We start from the raw sequence: 9258 nt of genomic DNA on the forward strand, positions 1-9258 counted from the left end.
TATACTTTAATTCTGCTAGTCAAGTGCCCTTCCTTTTTGAAATCTTGCACCTTTTCAGTTTATGCTGAAGTAAGATACTTGCAAGTTTACTGAGCCTCAAAAAGAAAGGTATCTGGGAAGGGTGGACTCTATGTAAACTTGTTTGTTTGCTCAAAATGAGTTCCAGGACTCAACAAATTTGTTGAGGCTTCTTACTAACTGCCTGTACATTTAATTGCAGTTAAATTTTATCAGGAACTATTTTCACATACTTTCAGCTACACTTTAAGAATAGCCCCATGATGATCAAACAGAAGTTCAAGAAGAGCCACAAAGAGAATTTTAGGTGAAGGAGGCAGAGGTGAAACTGATGTGAAGAGATGTGCAGATAGTTCCTCCCTGTAAGTGTAAAGAGAAAAAAATTTTAACTCAATTATTAAAAAGAAATGGCAACAGCAAAGTAAGTGGAGATGTGATCTCAACAACCTTGAATGATATTAGAGTAGGAATAAGTATATAGTGGGTGAAAGGCTAGTACTGCCAGTTGTGGTGTGCAATGGTCAGACTATGAGTTGCAGCATCAGTAAAATTGTTCTTTGCATTGGGGCAACTGTTGATGAAAGAGTAATTGAGGCATCATAAAGCAGGCATAATTCTACTATAATGACCACCATTCATTACTATAGAGCATATATATGGTGCTAGAGCAGCATTTAATAATGTTCTTAATAACAACAGAAAAATGGCATGATCCATGCTTTCCTCTGATTTTTGCCCATGCAATAGTCACTGCCTGAAGCCAAGCTGTATTGACTCCGTCTTTCCCTTGGACCCTTCAGCTGCGAAGAGAGGGGGGGTCTGCTGCATGGGCAACAGCAGACCCTCCATATCACCCTGCCCAGGCTCTGTAGCTTCAGCTTCACTGGAGAGGACACCCCAGCGTCATCACAAGATGTCGATTCAACACGGGAGGAGACAGATACCGTGTCACTCCCGAGTTGGACTGCACAGCCATTCTCAGCAGTGCAGATAGACTCTTAAGAAGCTACACCATCGTCTCTCGAGACGGACGGCTGCCGACAATAGTCACTGCCTATAAAGGAAGGATTTGTTTAGTAATGATATAACAGGCTACTTAAAAAGAACTTCTGTAATTGTCTCTGAAGTATTGAAATTGTTTCCCACTCTGCAGAACGGAGGAAGGGGAATATTGATGAGAAAGAACTCCAAGGGGATAGAAATGGTGAAAGCACTTTTGGAAAGAGGAAAAGGCAGACTGAATCCTACGGGTCTTTGGTTAGGGAGTGAATCTGGTCTTGAGAAGGGACCCTGAAGTTGCATATTACAGTGGCCTATATGTGCGATATTTCATATCTATCATAGCATGTTGTTGTCATAAACAAACTTTATCAGTTTTAAAATGAAAAACCAAAGAATAGTGAGGTAAATTCCACAGTCAATTTTTTCAAGTACATGTGATTAATTTAATGAGTACATATCTTTTGATTACCAGCCTAAGCATGATCCTATTTTACTATAGTGCCCCCAAATGGGCATGTACCAAAAGAAGATGGGTCCTACTCAAGTTTGAAGAATCAAAGGATCAACTGCACTTAGCATGAATGCCAAAGTACTTTTTGTTTTTTAAGTTTGACAGGAGCAGAAAACATGTTGAAAGTATTAGAAGATATCTTCTGCCTCGAGAATTTGATTTACATGTGCACTGACCACTGAACCACCCTAGCATAGTGTAATAGAAAGGCATTGGATTTAAGTACTTGTTTCTTTACTTAGCATTAATGTGTTACCTAATTTCTCAAGCCACAGTTTCCTCATCTGTAAAATGAAGATAATAACAGTGCCTAATTTGTAGTGCTATTGTGAGGATTAAAAGAGATAATGCATGTAAAACACTTTACAGAGTGTTTAGCATATAGAAATAGCTCAGAAATTTTGATTAATCTTTCCTTTTCCACTAGTACAGGACTGTGTCTAGTATAGTTAGCTTGAGTCAAAAATGATGGCTCTGAAGAGTTATCTGAATACTGTTAAAGTCCTTTGGACTGTTTGTAGAATGGCCCACTTCTCTGTGAGCATTTCCCCAAATATGGGATGTAGCACACATTCAAATGTGTTTTTACTCATTTAGAAAAACCCCAGCCCACAAGAACTTTATCTTTATTATTCCTTTTCCTCTTTTTAATTATCTTAGACTCCAGAAGACAGGACTGAATTTTGCAGGCAGTTCTGTAATTCAGCATGAAAGTCCACCATTGCTGAGGGGTTTTGCTTGCCCTCAGACAGGTTTTCTTAGCCTCTGAACTATTGATGTTTTCAGCTGGATACTTCTTTGTTGTGGGGGATGGGTGGGTGGGTGCTGTGTTGTGCACTACAGGATGTTTAGCAGCATCCCTGGCCTCTACAAACTAGTTGCCAGTAGCACTTCACCCTTTCCCTGAGTTGTGACAACAGAAAGTGTCTATGGACATTGCAAAATGTGCCCTAAGGAGTGGGGCAATCTTGTCCCTGGTTGAGAACCAGCCTGAGGAAGAACAAATATGCTAGCTCTTTAGCACACAAACATCCTGTAAAGGTAGATTAATGAAATATTTAGGGATTATTGGAAATTTAAAGGATAAGGATGAACCTAGTGCACTGTTGGTGGGAATGCAGACTGGTGCAGGCACTGTGGAAAACAGTATGGAATTTCCTGAAAAAAAAAAAAAACAAAAAAAACAACTAAAAATGGAACTGCCTTTAGATCCAGTGATTCTGCTGCTGGGAATATAACCTAAGAACCTTGAATCACCAATTCAAAAGAACTTATGCACCCCTATGTTTTTAGCAGTGCTATTCACAATAGCCAAGTGCTGGCAACAGCCTAAGTGCCCATCAATAAATGAGTGGATCAAAAAACCATGGTATATTTACACAATGGAATACTATACAGCAGAAAGAAAGAAAGAAGGAACTCCTACCTTTTGCAACAGCATGGATGGAACTGGAGAATATTATGCTAAATGAAATGTCAGTTGATGAAAGACAAATACCATATGACCTCACCTATAAGATAAATCTAGTGAACAAAATAAAGTAATGAACAAAATAGAACCAGAGACATGGAAACATGAAAAAGACTGACAGTGACCAGAGGAGGGCGGTACAGGGATAATGGTGGGAAAAAGAGGAAAGGAATAATTAATGAGCATGTATGGGTCAACTAATATTTGACAAATGGGGAAGGAACATCAAATGGAGTGAAAAGAGTCACTTCAACAAATGGTCCTGGGAAAACTAGACAGGTACATGCAAAAGAGAGAGAGAAACTAGAGCACCAACTTACACCATACACAAGAATAAATTCCAGATGGATAAAAGACTTAAATGTAAGCTGTGACGCCATAAAAGTCATAGAGGAAAACATAGGCAGTAAAACAGACATTTCTCCAAAGAGGACATACAGAGAGTCCATAGGCATATGAAAGAATATTCAACACCACTACTCCTCAGAGAGACGCAAATTGAAATCACACTGAGATACCACCTCTCACCAGTCAGAATGGCCATCATAAACAAATCAACAAACAAGTGCTAGTGAGGATGTGGATAAAAGGAAACCCTAGTGCACTGTTGGTGGAAATGTGGACTGGTGCAGCCACTATCAAAAACAGTATGGAATTTCCTCAAAAAACTAAAAACGGAACTGCCTTTTGATCCAGTGATTCTATTGCTAGGATTATACCTGAAGAATCCTGAAACCCCAACTCAAAATAACGTATGCACCCCTATGTTCATAACAGCACTATTTACAATAGCCAATTGCTGGAAACAGCCTAAGTGCCCATTTGTAGATGTGTGGATCAGAAAACTGTGTTACATTTACACAATGGAATACTGTGCAGCAGAAAGAAAGAAGGAACTCCTACCATTTGCAACATGGATGGAACTAGAGAGAATTATGCTTAGTGAAATAAGCCAGGCAACAAAAGACAAATGCCATATGATGTCACCTAATACAGGAAACTAATGCATAACACAAATGAGCAAAATTGAACCAGAGGCATGTAAATAAGGAACAGATTGATAGTTACCAGGAGGGAGGGGGAGGGGGAAGGAGAGGAAGAAAGGGAAGGGTCTAGTCAAGGAACTAGGAAAAATGATCCATGAACATGGACAACAGAGTGAGAATTGACTGTGGGAATGGGGGATGGGATGGGTGGAGGATGGCAAAGGGAAAAAAATTGGGACAACTATAATAAAATAACAATAAAAAATCTTTAAAAAAGTGTATGCTAGGCCTTTTGTATACAGATACTAATGGCATAGGTCCTGTTCTGGAGGAGCTCACAAGTAAGTGCAATGCCAGAAATATATAAATGGTGCTATTGGACAATGGGAGCACAGAGGATGGGCACTGATCATGGTATGGTGCAGGCAGGGAAGGCTTTCTAGGAAAGATCACATTTAGTTAAAGAGTAAAGATTAGCCTGGAGAAGATAAAGGAAGGATAGAAGCAATGCAGAGAACTGGGGGTTTGGAGGAAAGTGCAAATCATTTAGATTGGCTGGGAGAGAAGTGCTCAAGAAAAGTTGTGAAAGATATGGCTTTTAAGATATATAGGAAGCAGATCATTAAAGTCCTTCTGAGCCACATGAAAAACTCAATTCTAAAAACTATTAAAAGCCATTGAGTTTCTCCATGATCCTATTTGAATTTAGAGAATATTACTTTAGCAACTGTGTAGAAAATAGATTAACAGTAAGGTGACTAGTCAGGAGGCTATTTTGTAGTCTATGTGGGAGATAATTAGGTCTTGAGTTAGAGAAGTGGCAGTGAGAAGGTATTCAAGATCTATAGGTGATAAGAACAATAGTATCTGGGGACTAGTTAGGTTTGGGGACAGTTTCTAGCTTGTATTACTTTTTTAAAAATTATATTTTATTGATTATGCTATTAAAGTTGTCCAGATTTTCCCCCTTTTCCCCCACCAACCCAGCACCCCCCCATTCTTTCAAGCAATCCCCCCACCTGTGGCGGAGGTGCCTCCAACACCCTGGCTTGGTTGGAAACTACTCTGTCCAGCAGAGGTTTCATGAACATGGCGGAACAAATTTACCCAGGACACTATTATGTCTGGGGGGAGGAAGGTGGCTGCTCTCTCTAGGGGAGAATAGCAATCAAACCTCTGTCCCTCATGCCTTTTATTGAGAAGGATACACATGGGAGGATACAAGGTCAAAATTCATGAATCATTAATAGCTTTTAGGCAGCTGGATTACAGTTGACAATAACAGATTACAAGCACCAGTACAGAGGGCACAGTGACCAGTCTGTGTCAGAGTATATCAAACATTTTGACGCCGCACAGGCATTAGGTGCAAGGTTTCATACATTCCTTGCTAGAGATTGTTTATGTTACATTAAAGATAAGGAAAGCAGAGCAAGTTCTAAAGCATAATAAGCATTCTTTAAATTCAATTACCATGAAAACCCTCTGGGTGGTTTTTGGTTATGTTCCATGTGCAGCCTTATGTTGAGACTTAAAGACAAGCACACCGAAATGCCAGCAGCAAATCATGCTTGGCTGGGGCTACAGTTCTCTAAACCACAAGGTGTGGTTCCCTACACCCACCATTGTTCATGTCCATGGGCCATGCATATAAATTCTTTGGTTACTCCATTTCCTATATTGTATTTCACATCCCCATGGCTATTCTGTAACTACCTATTTGTACTTCTTAATCCCCTCACCTCTTCCCCTATTCCCTTAAGCCTCTCTCCCATCTGGCAACCAACAAAACATTCTCCATATCCACGATTCTGTCTCTGTTTTTGTTTGCTTAGGTTTTTTTTTTTTTTTTAGATTCAATTGTTAATAGGTACTTTTTTTTTTTTTTTTGCCATTTTATTGTTCATGGTTTTGGTCTTCTTTTTATTAAATAACCCACTTTAACATTTCATATAATAATGGCTTGATGATGATGAACTCCTTTAGTTTTGTTTTTTTTTTTTTTTTTAAATCTTGGATGCTCTTTATCTGCCTTTTGATTCTAAATGATACCTTTGTTGGGTAGAGTAATCTTGGCTGTAGGTACCTGCTTTTCATGACGTTGAATATTTCTTGCCAATCCCTTCTAACCTGTAGAGTTTATTTTGAGAAATCAGTTGATAGTGTTATGGGAACTCCCCTGTAGGTAACTCACTTCTTTTTTCTTGCTGTTCTTAAGATTTTCTCTTTACCTTTAAACTTTGGCATTTTAATTATGATATGTCTTGGAGAGAGCCAGTGTATTCTGGCTATCAATACTGTTTGTGAAGGAGAGGCCCAAATACTGTCTTTGTGTGTGATGTGTTTTTGTGGTTTCTTCAGGGACCCTATTCATTCCTTATCTCCCAAGTGGCGACATCTTCTCTGTACCATTCCTAATGGAAACAATGTACCTTCTGACTGTCTTCCCCCTTGGCTCTTGCCCACACAATTTTCCTCTCATGGGATCCTCATTCTTCTGTTGGAGTTGTCAGCTACAGTAAAAGGAAACTACCTGGCCCATAGAAAAACTAGTACCTTAGAAATTTAGACTTTTCCCCTGCCATTATGAACAACTTCAACCAGCCTTCTGCCTTCATATTTCTTCAGGTAAAAGTCAAGTACAAGTGTCTATCTTCTGCAGACACCAAAGGACACACGTGAAATTCTCCCGTGAACTCTTCCTGCCTCAGTGGCAACACAGGCAGGAGACCTAGAATTTTATGTAGTGGAGCAAGACTCAAGCCTGTGAGTAAAAAGTCAGTCTCCCCTCTTGAAAGTGGCCTTTTTGCTTGGATTGAGCAGGAGAACAATAGCACTTTCTACTCCCATGAATTCCCTTCAAAAACCCTTTCTCTTTCTCCAATTGTTTTCTAGAATTCTCTTATATAGACTGAAGTTGAATTGTGAGAAATAATTTAAATACAAGTTTGGCTACTTCTTATATCTATCTAGTTGATATATTTACTTGTTGCTAAGAGGCAAAATAGAGTACTAGTTGAGTACCTTAACTCTGGAGACATACAATCTGACCTCAAATTCTGACTTAACCATTTGACCTCTCTGTGCCTCTGTTTCTTTATTTGTGAAATGGGGATAATAATAGTATATATGTAATAGAACTTTTGTGAGGACTAAATTTGTGTGTATATTAGATTAATACCTTAAAACAGTATGTAGAATAATAGTGCTATATGTATTTGCTATTAGTGCTATTGCTTTTTTTTCATCGACTTAGAAGGTAAATTCTATGCATTCAAGATCTTTTTTGTTTGTTTACTGCTACCTTTCTAGCTCTCAAAAACAGTGCACATAACAGGCACTAGTAAATGTTAGTGCCCTCAGACTTCTTCTGAATAAATTAATGTAACATTTAAGCTTTAAATATTAAAGTGTGAGCATGGAAAATAGGGTGTGAGAAAATTAAAAAGGAAACATATGGCCAAGATTGAGGTGTAGGTAGACACATTTCACCTCCTTGCACAACCATAAAAAGATCACAACTAACTTCAAAACAAAAAATAACCAGACTGGAAGTCTGACAACCAAGAATTTAAAGAAGAAATATTCATCCAGACAGGTAGAAGGGGTGGAACTGGGGAACTAGTGTGGAGAGGATGCAGTATGGTGGCAGCGAGGTGGCAAGGCAGTGGCAGCTGCTGGTGGAATGGGCAGTCCCACATTCACATGTGGCATATAAAAGCCAGGAGGGACACCTGGAGAGTGACCCCAGCCCCTGGCCAGAATGCACAGCCAGAATGCCCAGCACCAGGAAAATAAAGCCTCATAACTTCTGGCTGTGAAAATAAGTAGAGCTTGGGGTGGTGGAATAAACTGCCCATTCCTCAGGAGAGTCCACTTAGGGGGCCCCAGAGTCCTAGAATGCATACAAACCTACCCACTCTGGGAACCATCACCAGGGCAACAGCTAGAGGAGCACCAGTCACATATGGGAAGCAGGCGAAGTGATTGGAAATGGGATGAGTGCTGAACAAGCAGCATTGTTTCTTCTCTGACCCCTCCTGCACATACAATGCCACAATGCCATAAAATAGATTTCCCTGCCCTGGCAAATACCTAAGGCTTCACCTCTTACAATGTAACAGGTGTGTTAAGACAGGGAGTCAAAGCGGCTTTACTTAATATACAGAAACAAACACAGGGAGGCTGTCAAGTTGAAGAGAAAAAGAAATATGGCCCAAATAAAAGAACAGATCAAAACTTGAGCAAAAGAACTAAATAAAAAGAATATAGCCAACCTATCAGATACAGAGTTCAAAATACTGGTGATAAGGATGCTCAGAGAAATGATTGAGTACAAGAAATGCATAAGGGAGGAAATGAAGGTTACACTAAGTGAAATAAAGAAAAATCCATATGGAACCAATAGTGAAAGGAAGGAAGCTGGGGTTTAAATCAATGAATTGGAACATAAGGAAGAAATAAACAACCAATACAGAATAAAGAAATTAAAATTAAAAAAAAAAGAGAATAAGAAGATTCTGGGACATCTCCAAAAGTGCCAACATCCAAACCATACAGATGCCAGAAGGAGAAGAGGAAGAGCAAAAAATCAAACTTATTTGAAAAAAAAATGGAAGAAAGTTTCCCTAATTTGGTGAAGGAAACAGACATACAAGTCCAGGAAGCATGGAGAGTCCCAAACAAGTTGGACCCAAAGAGGACCACACCAAGACACATCATCATTAAAATGCCAAAGGCTAAAGATAAAGAGAGACTCTTAAAAGCAGCAAGAGAAAAGCAGAGTTACCTACAAAGGAGTTCCCATGAGACTATCAGATGATTTCTCAAAAGAAACCATGTAGGCAAGAAGGAACTGGCAAGAAGTATTCAAAGTGATGTAAAGCGAGGACCTACAACCTAGATTACTGTATCCAGCAAAGCTACCATTTAGAACAGAAGGGCAGATAAAGTGCTTCCCAAACAAGGTAAAGCTAAAGGAGTTCATCCCCAAGCCCTTATATGAAATGATAAAGGGACATATTTAAGAAAAAGAAGATAATAACTATGAACAGTAAAATGAAAACAAACAATTATCAACCACTGAATCTAAGAAAACATCAAGGAACTAGTATAAATGACCCACAGACATGGACAATGGGGTGGGGGCTGACTGTGGGAGAAAGGATGGGCAGAATAAGGAAAAAAATGGAACAAATGTAATAAAAACAGAAACAAAAACAAACTAAGCAAACAACTAGAACAGGAATAGAACCATAGAGATGTGGGGG

This window comes from Furipterus horrens, unplaced genomic scaffold, assembly GCF_987537825.1.
Source record: "Furipterus horrens unplaced genomic scaffold, mFurHor1.1.pri manual_scaffold_17, whole genome shotgun sequence".
Lineage (NCBI taxonomy): Eukaryota > Metazoa > Chordata > Mammalia > Chiroptera > Furipteridae > Furipterus > Furipterus horrens.